The 14,821-nt window shown below is 40.6% G+C and overlaps 1 protein-coding gene across 6 annotated transcripts in view; it reads right to left on the bottom strand.

Moving 5' to 3' along the window:
- The window catches only part of NLGN1 (neuroligin 1), a 1,017,320-nt gene extending 1,003,691 nt beyond the window's left edge, over nt 1-13,629 (bottom strand). For all 6 annotated transcript variants that reach the window (XM_056806783.1, XM_056806784.1, XM_007501938.3 and 3 more), the window contains exon 1: nt 12,560-13,629. The gene's annotated coding sequence lies outside the window, so the exon portion shown is untranslated. The remainder of the gene's footprint in view (nt 1-12,559) is intronic.
- Between the last annotated feature and the right edge of the window lie 1,192 nt (nt 13,630-14,821).

Genomic DNA, 14,821 nt, shown 5'->3' with positions numbered 1-14,821 from the left:
CAAAGCAACAGAGACTTCTCTAACAGCTTGAACGAAATGAAAAGTCCTCATATTGTGGTGCTTAAACTGAATCTATAAGGACTCTAAGAGGCTAAGTGAAGGGGGGTGAATTTTAACAATATGAGGTACAAAGGAAAGAAGATGGGAGATAAAATGTCTTCTGTGAGGAATAGAAAGATCAGTTTAGCTGAATCAGCCTTAATGGAGGGGAATGATGTGTTGGAGAGGAAGAATATGCTGCACACTCCAGAAACAATCTATATAAGACCCCTCTCTACCTTGAAAGAATTTTGGGGTAAGAACACCTCTTTGATTTCCAGATTCAAAGGGAGAAAATAAAAATGAACACTATCTGGATACCTCTATTGAATCAACCAATGAAAGGCATACACTATGCATGAACAACATAACTGAGCAAGTTGGGAAGGAATAAAGTGTTTTGAGGCTTTGGATGAAGGCACTCAACAAAAATGGATTAATATTGGTTAAAAGACTATGATCCCAGGTATATCAGAGTAGGACATTCCACTGGAATATTTCAGCACCTGCTGTAGGAGTATTTGGAAAAAGCATATTCCTGGAAACTTTATCAGAAATATGGTGGGGTAGGGGTGGGAGGAGGGAGCCTGGGATAGGATAGAAATGTCACATTCTTCTTCCCAGTCCCATGGATTGTGTCATCAAAAAGATGGAGAGAGGACAAAGTAGATGTGTTGAGAGGAGTACTCTCCTCAGGACTCTACTAGGATCTTGACCTTTTGAGTCCGGCATGGAACTACTCATATCTCTGTGTAAGAGAGATGGAAAGGAATTCTAAGATCCAACCAAGACTGGAGTTTTCCCTTTGCCACATTCTCTCTAAACTTAAGTTCACTTTTCCTGGAGTCTTTATGGATTCATGGGACACTATATGCACAAACATCTCTAATGAAAAGCTAATTATCTAGGACTGACTATTCAATAGCAACTGGATAATCAATGGGGAGAACACCAGTGGGGGCTCATGAGTGACAGTAATTTTTTAAAAAATAACTTTAGAATTACACCTAAATTCTAAGGAAAGGAATAGCCTGCTATCCTCTGGGAGTTTAGACTGGTAATAGAAATAGGGTTTGGGAGAATGACCTAGAGCCTCTGCTACTCTATAATAAACCTGGAATGAGCTATGAAGGGCTTTAAACACCAACATGTAATTCAGTGCTTTCAAGCAAATATAAGAGAAAGAAAAATCAATGTCACTTTAAATGTTTCCTTTTCCCACTTCCTTGATTGCAGACAATCAGAAACAACTGGGTGCGAGAAGAGAGATTAGTCCCTGCAGGAAGCTGTTCCTCTGAATCATGAGAGATTTTATGATATCAATATATCTAGGAGTACTGAAAAGGTAGGTTGAGGTTTTATATTGAAGATACATAGCAGAAAGTTTCTGGAAATGGTTACTCACTCACTTTTTATTTATTTGTTTATTTGTTAAAGTAGAAGAGACCTATGATATTTACAAGTCTTTTGAAAGAAGCTCTTTCTGCTGGAGAGGAGACTGGGGGCCACAGAAATTAGATGATCTTATGAATTGGGCAGCAGAGTTGCACTGGTTCTGGAATCGAAAGATGTTGAATTTTCCATCCCATCTCTGCTCACCCTTCTTGAATGACACTGAGCAATTCACTGGGACACAGGTAAATCATTGCTAAATTGATGGGGTTGGATTAGATGCCCTAGAGCTATGATACTCAATATAAAACCCAATATATTTACTAAATCTATAATATTTACTAAACCCAATATACTTTATCTTTGAATGAATTAAAAAAGATTCCTTTTAAGCTTAATAATAGGATGATATAATTTTATAGGTGGAAGACACTTTTAAGGAATCTAGGGGAATTCACTTTAAAAAGGAGATTTTTATTGTTATTTTATGGGAACTTTTGTTTGCTCATGAAGTGAATTCATTTGTTAAAATAATAACCTGAAATATACTATTTGGGGGTCTCTTCATGGGGGACCACAAACAGTTGAAAAACATAATGTCACATGTCTAGAGAGTTCATTATTCATCAAAAATAATATTTCTGTTTTCTAACTGTTCAATAGCAGACACAATTATCAGATACAACACAGGAAGAAACCCTTTTGTCTATGGAATTTCACTACAAAAATTGTCAACTTATTACCACAAGGATTGATGACAGACTGGCCCAACCACAGAATTGCTCTCAATTTTATTTTGTAAGGAACAGTCTAAGGATGTCACTTAAAAAGAACAACTGCATTTTCCTTCCCTAACAGATATGTAACTAGGACAGGTGACTGGGGTTTTGGCCCCATGTGCCAAATTTAGAGGTCCCTACCAGCACTTGAAATTGAATTCAATTTAATAAACATTTATTAAGTGTCTACTATGTGCCACACATTGTGCTAAGCAATCCTTTAGCTGATTTAAAAAATAGAGGTCAGTCCCTTAGAAGTTTCCAAATTCACAACTAGATTAAGCTCTTCCTTCACCAGATCATCCACCACTCCCACTCCACTCCCTTAACACACACACACACAATTTGTCAGAAAGATATTAATTTAAATTCTTCCTCAGATATCTATTAGCTCTATGTCCCTGGACAATAAACCAACAAGTATTTATCAAATGCCAATTGTGTTAGGTACCATGCTAAGGTTAACCTCAGTCAGTCTCAGTTTCCTCATTTGCGCAAGGAGGAAGTTAGACTCCATGGCCTCCAAAGTCCCTATTCAGTAATTCTAAATCTTTATTCTTGTGATTTCTCTCCCACCCTTTCAAATGAACACAAAATTTGTACTGTTTGCCCCTATACAGTTTGTGACAAGATTCCTAAAGTCTTGAGACTTTACACCCAGTTCTATCTCTTTCTTTCTTAAATACTCAGCCTTTCTGTGTTAAAGATATATTCTACTCTAGTAATAAAGAGCAGACAAGAAAAGAAAATTTATTAAGCATTTACTACAAATAAGGCAAGATGCTAAGGACTAAGGATATGAATATGGGAGAGAGGGGGAAGCGAGGAAGGGAGAGAGAGAGTCTTTGTCTTCAAGGAGATTATATCCTTTTTTGTGAATTTCCCATTTAATTTTAATTTTAAAATATTTTTTCCATATTTACATGATTATTTTCTTCCCCTTCTTTCTTCCCTTCCCACTCCCAGAACCAACAAGCAATTTCACTGGTTGTACAAATGTTCTCACTTGATACTTATTTCCATATTATTCATTTTTGCTATAGACCAATTTTTTAAAGTCTAAACTCCAAATCACATCCCCATATATACATGTGATAAGTGATCTCCTGTTTTCCTTTTGCCTTTCCATTCCTATAGCTCTTTCTTGAAATCTGGTTAACATTCCATAAGTCCTTCAGGAATGTCCTGGATTGTTGCACTGCTACTAGTAGCAAAGTCCATTACATTAGATTGTTCCACAATGTTTTACTTTCTGTGTACAATGCTCTTCTGGTTCTGCTCATTTCACTTTGCATCAGTTCATTGAGGTTTTCCCAGTTCATATAAAAAGCCACCAGATCATTACTCCTTACAGCACACTAGCATTACATCACCATCAGATACCACAGTGTGTTCAGCCATTCCCCAATTGAAGGGCATCCCCTCCCTCATTTTCCAATGTTTTGCCACCACAAAGAGTGCAGCTATGAATATTCTTCTATAAGAATTTTTCCTTATTATCAAGGATATTATATTCTAATGGAGAAAGACAACACACAAAAGGAAGCTAACATGGGGGCAAGAAGGCACCTTAGTGGGTTCATGTGGGCAAAGTCTAGAGAGTTAGTTAGAAGCAAAGGTGGGAGAAAAATGAAACCTGGCAGACCTAGGATCTCCAATATGGAAAGCAAAAGCAAAATGTAAACATTTTAATCATGTTTTATCCCAGAGCTCTGTGTGTGTGTGTGTGTGTGTATGTGTGTGTCTGTTGGTTTGAAGAATGGTTTATGAATATAGGGGCTGAGGAGGGAGATAAGTCTGAGATGTGGCATTAAAAGGGAATAAGAGTTGAGTGGCAAATACAATCCTTTAAGGCCAATGAGCATTTTCATTACAGAGAATGACACCTACCCACTCCCAAGGTCTTTGATCTCCCCATTCTCACTCAAGATGGCAACAAGAAATTTAATAGTAACTTAATCTACCATTACACTTGGAAAAGATTTAGAGATAATCTCATTTGGCTCCCTTGTTTTATTGATGAGAAAATGAAGGCCCAAAGGCTTTCCAAAGAGAATTGTCCAGGCTCAGGGCACTAATAAAAGGTAGTTATATATGGCTCAAACCCAGGTTTTGTGACTAGAAGTAGAGAGTTTCAAGATTCCACTCAGTTCTATGTGTTATCTTGAAGTGTCCATCGCTAGCTTTTTCTCCACATCTTAATCACAGAATAAATGCTGGAAGAAACCTCAGATGTCATCCTGGAGCCAGCTCATACCAGCTTAAGAGAGATAAATTAGTAAAATTTTATTGTGAGTATTTATAATTTAGGAATAAGCAACACTCCAAATCTGGGTTTGATTAATTAATGTGTTGATTGTCTAAAGAAATTAATAGAGAAAATATTAGTAATGCAAATTAAACTTAAAAATGTGTTCTACATGCACTTTTTACAAATGTTGTCAGTATATGGGAAATATCATCTCCCTAGCCTGTGATATTTCAGATCACATTAGGTTTTATATTGCTTTGCTTTCATATGGCTCTGCTGATGAAGCTCATAGTATTCAAGTGCCCATACCTGTTGCAGATGAATTGCTCTCTGTTCACACCTCATTTTCTATGAGGGAAGCTGGATTTTGGAACTCACGTGTAGGACCTTGTTTTTTATCCCCATTAAGTTTTATCTTATTTGCTTTTGTCCACTATTCATACCTTTCACATTCCTCCAGGTCCTCTCTCTGTTATCCAGTGTGTTCAATATGCCTCTGAGATTTGTGGTGCCTTTATATTCTTCAAGGGTATAATTAATGCCTTTATGCAAATTATCAATAAAGATGTGGACCCCTAACCCGTTTGATGTAATCATATCTTCAATATATACTTTGCAGGGCACTGATGAAGCTAAAATAAGATGAATGTATGTGAAATGCTTTGTAAACTTTAAATCATTCTCTAAATGGTAGATACCTTGAGAAAAGGACAAAAAACTTCCAAGGTTTGTTACACCAATGATCCGATCTTGTGTCTTTCATATCCCCAACAGAACCAGGCATTCAGTGAATCCAAATTGATTGATTCACAGGAACTATAAAGATCATTTCTCTAATTATAGAGAAATTCTTATCACCAGGTTAAAAAAAGCTCATGTTACCATGGACCATCAAGATGATCTTCCAATTGTTATGCCATGTGGAATTATGAAATGTCATTTTCCTTGGCAATGAAGCTTCATTTATAGTCATACTGGTGCCAATACTGGGATCCCTCCTTGGTGATGATAACCAGTGTAACAAATAAGCACACAGGTTTCATTACTGTAGCCTAAATGAAGCAACATGGGGCAAAGGAAACGATGTTGCATTTGAAGAGTTCAAATCTCTCTACTCTCCATTTCTAACTCTGTGGCGTAAGGCAAGTCATTTTTCTACTTCTGATCCTCAGTGGCCCCTTCTATATAGCAAAATTAGATAAAATCATCTCAACATCCTTTAAAATACTCTGCATCCCCAGTCATTCCATTTAACAGCTTAAGAAACTGAGGCCCAAGGAGATAAATGACTAGCACAAAGTTATACAGCTAGCATGTGGCAAAACCAGGAGATAAAGCTGGATCCTATAGTTCTAAATATATTATGCTACCCTTCCCAAATCCTCATGGGAATGATCAAATATAAAGTTCACTATTTGGTGTCCAAGGCCCTTTCTTTATGATTTACCTCGTTTCTTTCTTTCCGATTATCTGCACCTTACCTGCTCCCACTTACTCTGAGATTTCATGACACTGGCCTCTTTTCTGGTCCTCAAAGAATGCAGTCCTTCTCCTGAGATGAAGCGTTTTCAATGGCTGTCTTCCATTCCTGAAATACTCTCCCTCTTCATCTCTATCTCTTGGCTTCCATGGTTTCCTTCACCATAACCGCTAAAATCCTACATTCTACAGGAAGCCTTTCCCAGTCCTCTTCTTCTCATACCTTCTCTGTGTTGATTATTTATTTATTCTGTGTTTAGCTTATTTACATTTTATTGTTTTTCTCAGTAAACTGTAAGCTCTTTGAGGGCAGGGATTGCCTTTTTTTCCCTTTTTCTATATCCCTACAGTTTACCTGGCACATAGTAGAGGTTTAACAAATCTTTATTGACTGGCCAAAATAACCACCAAGAAAAGCAAAAATGAGAGAAAATATAAGACAGGATCTTGATAAGATCATGTAGATTTTCAGGAGCAAAAATAGGCTTCAACTCAGCATCATTTGACTCTAAATCTACTCTTCCTTCTACTATATTATGACAGGTCATACATATCAAACCAATGCTATGGCTTCTTAAATAGAAACTACTTTAATGGAATGATAATAGTTTTTGCATCAGCAATTTTTATTCCTTCTATTAATAAGATTTCTCAAATGAATATATGTAAGCTTTTGAGAACATAATAAAACAGTATCATAGGCATAAAGAAGGGATTTTAGAGATCAAAAGATTTCAACATTCTCAGTTTATAGCTGAAGAAAGCTGAAACCCAAAGTCTAGAACTTGCCCAGAGTCACAATAGTAATAGTAGCAAGACCAAGATCTGAACCCCAAGTCCTTTGACTCAAAATCCAATGCTGTTTCTGGTATATGATGCTGTCTCTGATCCAAAGTACAGAGAAGGTAAGGGTGGGTGTCATGTAAGAGGAGATGGCTAAGACCTGAATTATGTTTCAAATAGCAAAGTTCCAATTTTACATAATCACTTATAATAACAGCAATAATAATAGTAATAATAAGCATGATGGTGGGGACTTAACATTTGCTCTCACCCTGCCAAATTTTTCCTTGATGGGTTCCTAAATGAAGGGTGGTCCTGATTAGAATTGAAAAGGGAATGAGTCTATTGGAATTCTCTGGAATTCTCCCCCTTCTTGTAGTCACCTCTTAGCTTCTTTCAAGCCTCAATTAAAATCTCAACTTTTATAAGAAGCCTTTCCTGATCTTTCTTAATGCTAATGATTTCAATTTGGGTTTATCTCCAATTTATTCTCTATATGTCTTTATAAAGATTTGTTTGCCTCTTGTCTCCCCTATTAGATTGTAAACTACTTGAGTGCATGAACTGTTTTTGCTTTGTTGTCTCCTAATACTTAGAACAATCAATATCACAAGCAAATGCTTAACAAATCCTTGAATTCTTGACTTAACCAAATGTTCAAGTGAACAAAGAGTTATGCAAAGAAAGTAATATGGACCTGATTTGAGGTCATCAGATGAAAAGGACAATAAAATTTGGGTGTGATGAATAGTGATAAAAATAAATTAGCATGGAAACAGCCTACTTTTTTATTCCCCCTCCCATTTTCTTATGATAAAGACATTAATAGAAAGGCAAAAGATTCTTTGAGCATAAGCTAGACCTTGAGGCAAACAGCGAATTAATATAATTTACAAATTCCATAGATAATAAAGGTTGACTTAGAAGATGGAGCTCTGAGACCAACTGAAAGGACCTTGAGATCTCAAGTCATCTTCCTCTCTGAGATATCAACCCTTGAGGAAATTTTTCATAAGTGAAAAAGTCCCAAGGGTAGTTAGCTGCTAGCTCCCTATAGTAATAGATTGGGAGGAAAAACAGTTTTCAATTTTTGGTTTACTTACCACCAAGAGAAGTGAGTGCCAGATGAGGAAAAGATTTATAGACTGGTAGGACATATCTCTTCAGGTTATTTTGATGGATTGGATTTTTATTCCTTTCAAATGTGATTAAAGAGAGGTATACATTATGTTTTTGTGAATAACACAAATTGAAATACAATTGGCACTAAATGAGGAACAGAATCCTTTAGGATGATTGTGTATGATCTCTTTGGATAAGTTCATAACCCAGAAAAGGGCCAGACTAAGAAGAAAGTGGTATCAAGCTTTCTGAGAGCCAGAGAGTTTGGTAATTAGCCTAGAATATTCTGTGAAATTGGGTGGCAAACAATGCCATGAGACCGAAGGCTTGACCAATAATAACTGCCCCAACTACTTAGAATAGTGTATCATTGGCCAGTCGTACTCCCCTTTGAAGATATATAAGGAAAAGGAATAATGGCCTTTTTAATAGTCATTTAAAATTGATTATGGACTTTGCAAACATTATCTAATTTGAGTCCCACAATAAGGCTAGGAAGTTTTATGGATGAAATAATTGAGGCTCATCAAAATTAAATGATGCCCCATGGCTACTCCACAAGTAAGTGACAGAGGCATAACTCTGAACTGGGGTCTTCTTGGAGTCCTGGACTAGAATTATATCTATTACGATGCCATAGTGTCTTCCATAGTGGAAGTTGACAAAAGAATTTTACTTATTTTTGATCAAGAAAACAGCCAGAGTGGCACCACTGAGTGGTGGTCCCTTTTGAAGTCAGTAACCCCTGGGTTCAAATCACACTTTAGACATACTCATTCTGAAACCATGGGCAAGACACTTAACCTTTTTTTTTTTTTTATTAAGGCACCAAGCAGAATCGAAGCAAAATTGCACTGAACTTAGAAATTGTTCAACTTGAGTACAACAGAATGGAAGCTTCTTAAGGCTAAAGACCATTTCCTTTTCCAAGGTAGAGCACATAAGAGTCATTTAAAATTCGTGTTGAATTGAACAGAAAAATTGTAACTCCGAATGACATCTCTTGGGTTAATTCCAAGTGTCCTAAAATATTGTCAAAATGGTAGCAACATGAAAACTCCCAAAGTAATGGCTACATTTCATGATTCATCATCACTCAAGGAATAAATATTCAGAGAGAACAAACTCCTCATTGAGTCAGCATGGTTTGGTTTTGTTGAAAATTTATTTTCTCTTCATCATTATATTTTGTTCAACACAGATAACCCACAGAGACACATGAAAAATTGTGCTGCTATTTGTAATGATACTTCCCTACAATAAATAATAGTCAATAATATTAAGTGGAACAACAATAGCACACAGTGTGAGGGACATTTTAAACAAAACACTAAAGTCTACTGATGGCCAACAATATCCTTTGGCTCCTGTTCCTGATTACTTTTAAAACTAATAAAAGTCAAGTTAAGGAGAATCTGGGCAAATACAGCTCTTCCTTGCCCAAAACCTGTCCAGATGAATTATTTTTGCAACCACTCTCAGGTGTTAGAAAAGGATTTTTAGAAGTTTTTTTTTTCTTTTAAAGGTGCTACACCTAAATAAAAATACTCTCCTTAATACCCTTACACTTATGCCTTCCCCCATGTACCTGATACTTTTTGATAGCTTTTTTTTTTTCCAACACACAACTGAATTTCTTCGGCAGGGTTGGAGTGAAGAATAACCATTTCCCAAAGGAAATTCAGCTGCTTGGAATAGAAGGTGGCGAGGTGGGAAGAAGCTATCAGAAAGTATCAAGTACATGTAATGTGGGGGGTGGGGAGGGAAGTGTATGGGGCAAGGGAGAGAGGTCACAGAGAGCATGAATGTTGTCAGCTTTTTCTACAGCCCAACTACCGATGAAAGATGGACTGCAGTTCCTGCTTAGGTTTAAGAGGATTGAACAGGCTAACAACAGATAGCTGGCTTAGAGAAAACATTGACTTCCTTTAATCAAAGCATGTAATCAGAAGGCTGGAGTGATGATTACCTTCTACTTTCCCCATGAATCACAGAACCAATCATCTGGATAGGTGCACTTGCATTTGGTCTCTGCCAAGGGCTTTGTAAACTTAACACTGATATACTTAAACATTTAATATTTTAAATACCTGGATGACCCTTACTCCTGAGCACTTTTTGAATAGTCTCTCTGTTCACTGGGTTACAATGCCTGCCTGAAATCCAGAGGCATTTTATAGGTTTTACACTCAAACACATGTACCTACACCTTTCATCGATGACATTTTTATGTCTAAGAAGCTTTTAATAATTGAGTGCAATTAATTTTTTGGAGAAATAGAGTAAGAGGCTATAATTTAGTTTCCCAGTATGACAACTCATTTCATTTTTGTGAGATTCAGTCTGCTATATTTTTAGTATACAAAAGAAGAAAAAATGAGTATTAGAAATCCATAACATGCAGTGCAATCTACAGACAGCTAAATGGATGCTTATTTCCCAAAAGTCCTGGGGATCATTAATGACAGGAAAGTACAAAGGGAGGATGGGGGCCCTCTAAAAGGCCAAGTAAGTGTTGATTATGTTTGGAGAACATCAAGGCCTTAAGAATAAGAGTCCTACACCGTGGAGCACGTCTCTAGTCTCTACCTTTAAAACACTGAAGACGTCACCCTATCCCGAATGAATGATTTCCAATTCAAAATCACAGCCTAAATGATTTTGAATTCACTGCAGGTGCCTTTTCATCATCACCCACAAGACCACAAGGCGTTCTGCTGAGGCAGGCAGGAGCCAGGACAGAATATTTTAAATGTTTGGATTACCTTCTAGTGCCGAAGGAGGCTCATTCATTGCTTAATAATACCTCCATTGCTCATAACAACGCTTCTAGGGAGTGTAATCTTTCCTTGGGCAGGGGAGGAAATGGGAATCCTTCCCACAGCAAATGTTCAGGGTTGTAGACTAACTTTCTTCTGCCTGTCAGATTGAGGGGAGATGGAGCAAGAGAGCAGAAGGGAAACAAGAATTGACCAGAATGCCAAGCCCTGGCTGCATGCAGCTTATTACAAGGCAAGAAGTAGGCTGTGGTGCAGAGGAAAATTTTATTCTGGAAGCTGCATTGTTTCCCCAGTCCGGCTCAGCCTAAACATCTCTCCAGTTTATTTTCCCTGCTCTCACAATACACATTGCTCTATTTTGTGACTCTCTTGTCTGGTTTTCCTGAGCAATGCTTGGCTATATCCCCCCCTTCCCCCGAAAGAACTCAAAATCTGCAATAGATAACTGGCTCTCCTCACATAGGAGATGGTGGGTGCTCCAGCAAGCTCATGGGCACTGACTCTTCCCCCCTACTCTCTCTCTCCCTCCCCTCTATTCTAACCCACTTAATCACCTCTTCTCCCACATAAACACAGTGCCCCTCTCTGCTCAATCAGACAAATACCAGCTCTTGGTTCCTTGTCAGGGAAGGATGCTAAAACATACTCCTCTTCTTCCACCTTTTCCTCCTCTTCCTCCTCCTCAGCAGCTTGTTCTCTTTCACACTGACATACAATGCTCTTTTCTTCCCTTGCACTAAGGAAAGGGTCAATTCACAGAAGGTGTGTATTGGGGAAAGAGGCAGAGATGAGTAGAGGAGAATCATTTGAGGATAGGGAGGGAGTCAGGAAGGTTAAGGTATTGAACTGAGATATGGAAAGAATTTAATAGATTCAGAGAAACAGCTGGGGGGCAGAGAGACAGAGACACAGAAATAGACATAGAGATAGAAAGGGATAGATAAAAAAGACAGAGACAAAGGCAGACTGAGAGAGAGAGAGAGAGAGAGAGAGAGAGAGAGAGAGAGAGAGAGAGAGAGAGAGAGAGAGAGAGAGAGAACAAGGCTGGATCAAGGCAAACCAATGAGGGACCACCAAGAACATGTAATTTGCAAACTGCCAAGGCAAAGATGATGGAGCAGCACCAAAGGCAGTGGGGGGTGGGAAGATGGGCTGGTAGAGGTGTGAGTCAGTGGATAAGAAGGTGAAGTCCCTAACCTCTTGGAATGACTTCAGGGACAGAAAACATGCCACTAGAAACTGCTTTTCAAAAAACAATTTTATTTGCAAAATAATAATAGACTTAAAAAAAAGAAAAGAGAGGTCCTATTTACTTTTCTAAGCCTTCCATTCAACTCCATTACTGAGAACTCTTTCTTAAATAACTTTCCAAAGAAATTAATTTGCTGTATTTACAGTAAATTTTATTTACTACCACCTAGCCATACCCTATTGCCTTAAAAAAATAAAAAAGGAAAAGGAAAGCTTCTATGTTTAATTAGCTACCGTTTTAAAGAAACTGTCCTATTCATTAAACTTGAATGCAGTTGTGTGTGTGTGTGTGTGTGTGTGTTTGTGTTGTGTGTGTGTGTAGGTGGGAGAGAGAGGTACAGAAAAGTGCTTAAAACATAAAGTTACCCAGAAAGCAAAGAAAAAAATATTTTCCCCAAACATTTCCGAAACCCCCTAAATAAGGAAACGCAACGGAGGGGAAAAATCTTTCTGGGCTGCAAGTAACGGGAAGCATCTTTAACTCCAAAGGATTCTATTTTGTTCCCCACTTCCATAATGTCCCCCACTAATAACCTCAGGAAAGAGGGAGAGAAGAAAGAGGAGTGAGCTAGGTTAGTGCTGACGGGAAAAGACAAGGAAGGCAAAGAGCAAGAGGGAAAGAAGTTCTAGGCAGCTGAAGGAGACCATCGGTGCCTAGGAGAGGGAGGAAAGGGGTGCCTTACCTTGCCACTCCACCAGCCCCGTGCGCCCCTGCTCTGCAGCCTCCCAGCACCTCGTACTTGGTGCTGCTTAACGGGGAGCTGAAAAAGGGCCGCCTCTTAGACCATTCTTCGGGCCCCTTCCCCTTGACAACGAATGCCAAAGCCTGATATTAACACTGTTCTCCTCGTTCTCCATTAGCTCCGAGCCATTCTGGATCCCAAGAAAACCAGGCGAAAAAGCTGCCCGTAGGCATGCCGAGGGGTACGGGGACGTTGGTGCTGTCGCTCAATAAATATCGAGGCAGATAGGCATACACAGATAGACAGAGAGCTGAGGAAGGAGAGAGCTGGGGCTGGGGAGCCACGATCTGGATAGAAATCCGGAGCCGGGAAGGACCCCAGATTGTCCCTGGCGACTGGAAACCGAAGGGGAGGAGTGGAAAACTTGGCAAGCACCAGGGATCCGAAAAGAGACCTGGTGCCAGAGACAGGATTCCCCCAGCAGATCGGGGGTTGGGGCGGAGGGGGTGCGAAACCAAGGCAAGCCAAACTCGCAATCCACCTAGCTCTCCCCCTCACTTGAGCCTGGCCACCGCTTTCCACACGCAAGAGGAGGCGGTGGGCGAGTTGAGAGCGCTGGCTGCCGGGCTGAAGCTCTCACTCGGGCTCTAGCAGGCAGCTTCGGCAAAGTGAGCAGTCGTCGGCTCAAAGGCAGCGGTAGCAAGGAGGCAAGAGCCAGGCTGCTGCTGCTGCTGCTGCTGGTAGTGGTGTTAGTGGTGGTGATGGTGATGGTGCTGGTGCCGCTGCTTCTGCTGCTGCTGCCGCTGCCACTGCTGCTGCTGCAGTTAGCGGACTTCTTCCACTGGCTTTCAGCTCCCTGCCTCCGCCGCTGCTGCTACCTGTAGACCGACACACTCACACACATACACACACACACACACACACACACACACGCACACACACACTCACACACTCACCCATAAGGGAGCACACTTACACGCGCGCGCGTGCGCGTAAACACGCACACGCATACATACACACAGGGGCTCACACACTCCAGGAGTAAGGCATAGCACAGAGCCTGGACTGGGCAAAAGCCTAGCGTAACCCCCTCCACCCCTGACCCCCCCCCCCCCCCAGGGATTGATCAACAACCCCCAGCCCTAGCCCAGAGCCGCAGCCCACACCCACACAGTGCTCCACCCCCCACACCCCGATGTCTGCCTAAACCCAGCTCTCCTTGGAGGGAAGAGGGTTGTGGAAGGCTGGAAAGCAAATCCAGGGACTGACTATACATTATACTCTGGTTGATGCTGCCGCCGCTTGCGGAGTTGGAGAAATAGTGGCTAAACTGGGAGAGGCCGGGCCTCCCTGGGAGTTCACGATTGATCCTCACTCCCTATCAAATCCCCCCGCTGCCTCGACTGGCCAGCAGCAGCAGCAGCAGCAGCAGCAGCAGCAGCCAGGAAGGCAGCGAGCCAGCACGGAGGGGTTAAGGGCCCTGAGCGTCACAGGTGACGTGTACCTAAAGACTGGGGGAAATCAATGCGTGGAAGGGCACAGACTCGGGTCCAGATCCTCCGAAAGGCCTTCTGTGCTGAAAGTTTCCTTTTCATGTTGTGTCCCTCTCTGCGTAGACCGTGCAGACCTAGGCAGAGTAACAACCACTTCCTGCTGAGACCCTGTAAAAAAATGCTCGAATACGGCCCTCCCACCACCAAACTCCCTCGTTTCGTTCCCCGTCTTCTAATTGGAGGTAGACTCAGCCCCTCACTCGATCATCCGTAGGGTGGATTCTGTGGGGGTAGGGGGGAAATACCATCCCTCTCCCTGGTCCCTCCCCCTCTTCTGCTCCTGGCTGGGGAGACCTGTGTCATCCCAGTTCCACCCCGCAGGATACTCGGAGCATTTGGGTGTACCCGCCCCTTTTACACCTGTCTGACTCTCCCCATCCAGCTTCAAGTCCAAGAGAGTTTCTGAGAGCAACTCTGAGGCAGCCCAAAAGAACTGAGTACAAGTAATTCGGTAAAGGCATGAGCAAGAAATAACTGACCTACATGTAGATAAATTTTCCTTTTTTTAAAAATTGCCTTAACATCATAAAAAAGAAAAAAAAAACACCTTCCTCAGCTCACCTGGACAGAGAATTCCCCCAGTGTTAGAACCCAGGATATCCCAATTCAGTCCAATTCAATCCAGCATCCATTTTTTAGATCTCTGTTCATTGCAGTACATGCCAGTCATGGGGGGAAGGGGGTAGTTTAGAAAGAAAGAAGGAAAGGG

This window comes from Monodelphis domestica, chromosome 8 (assembly GCF_027887165.1).
Source record: "Monodelphis domestica isolate mMonDom1 chromosome 8, mMonDom1.pri, whole genome shotgun sequence".
NCBI lineage: Eukaryota > Metazoa > Chordata > Mammalia > Didelphimorphia > Didelphidae > Monodelphis > Monodelphis domestica.
Note: the sequence above shows the minus strand (reverse complement) of the source record. Positions and strands in the feature narration are given on the sequence as shown.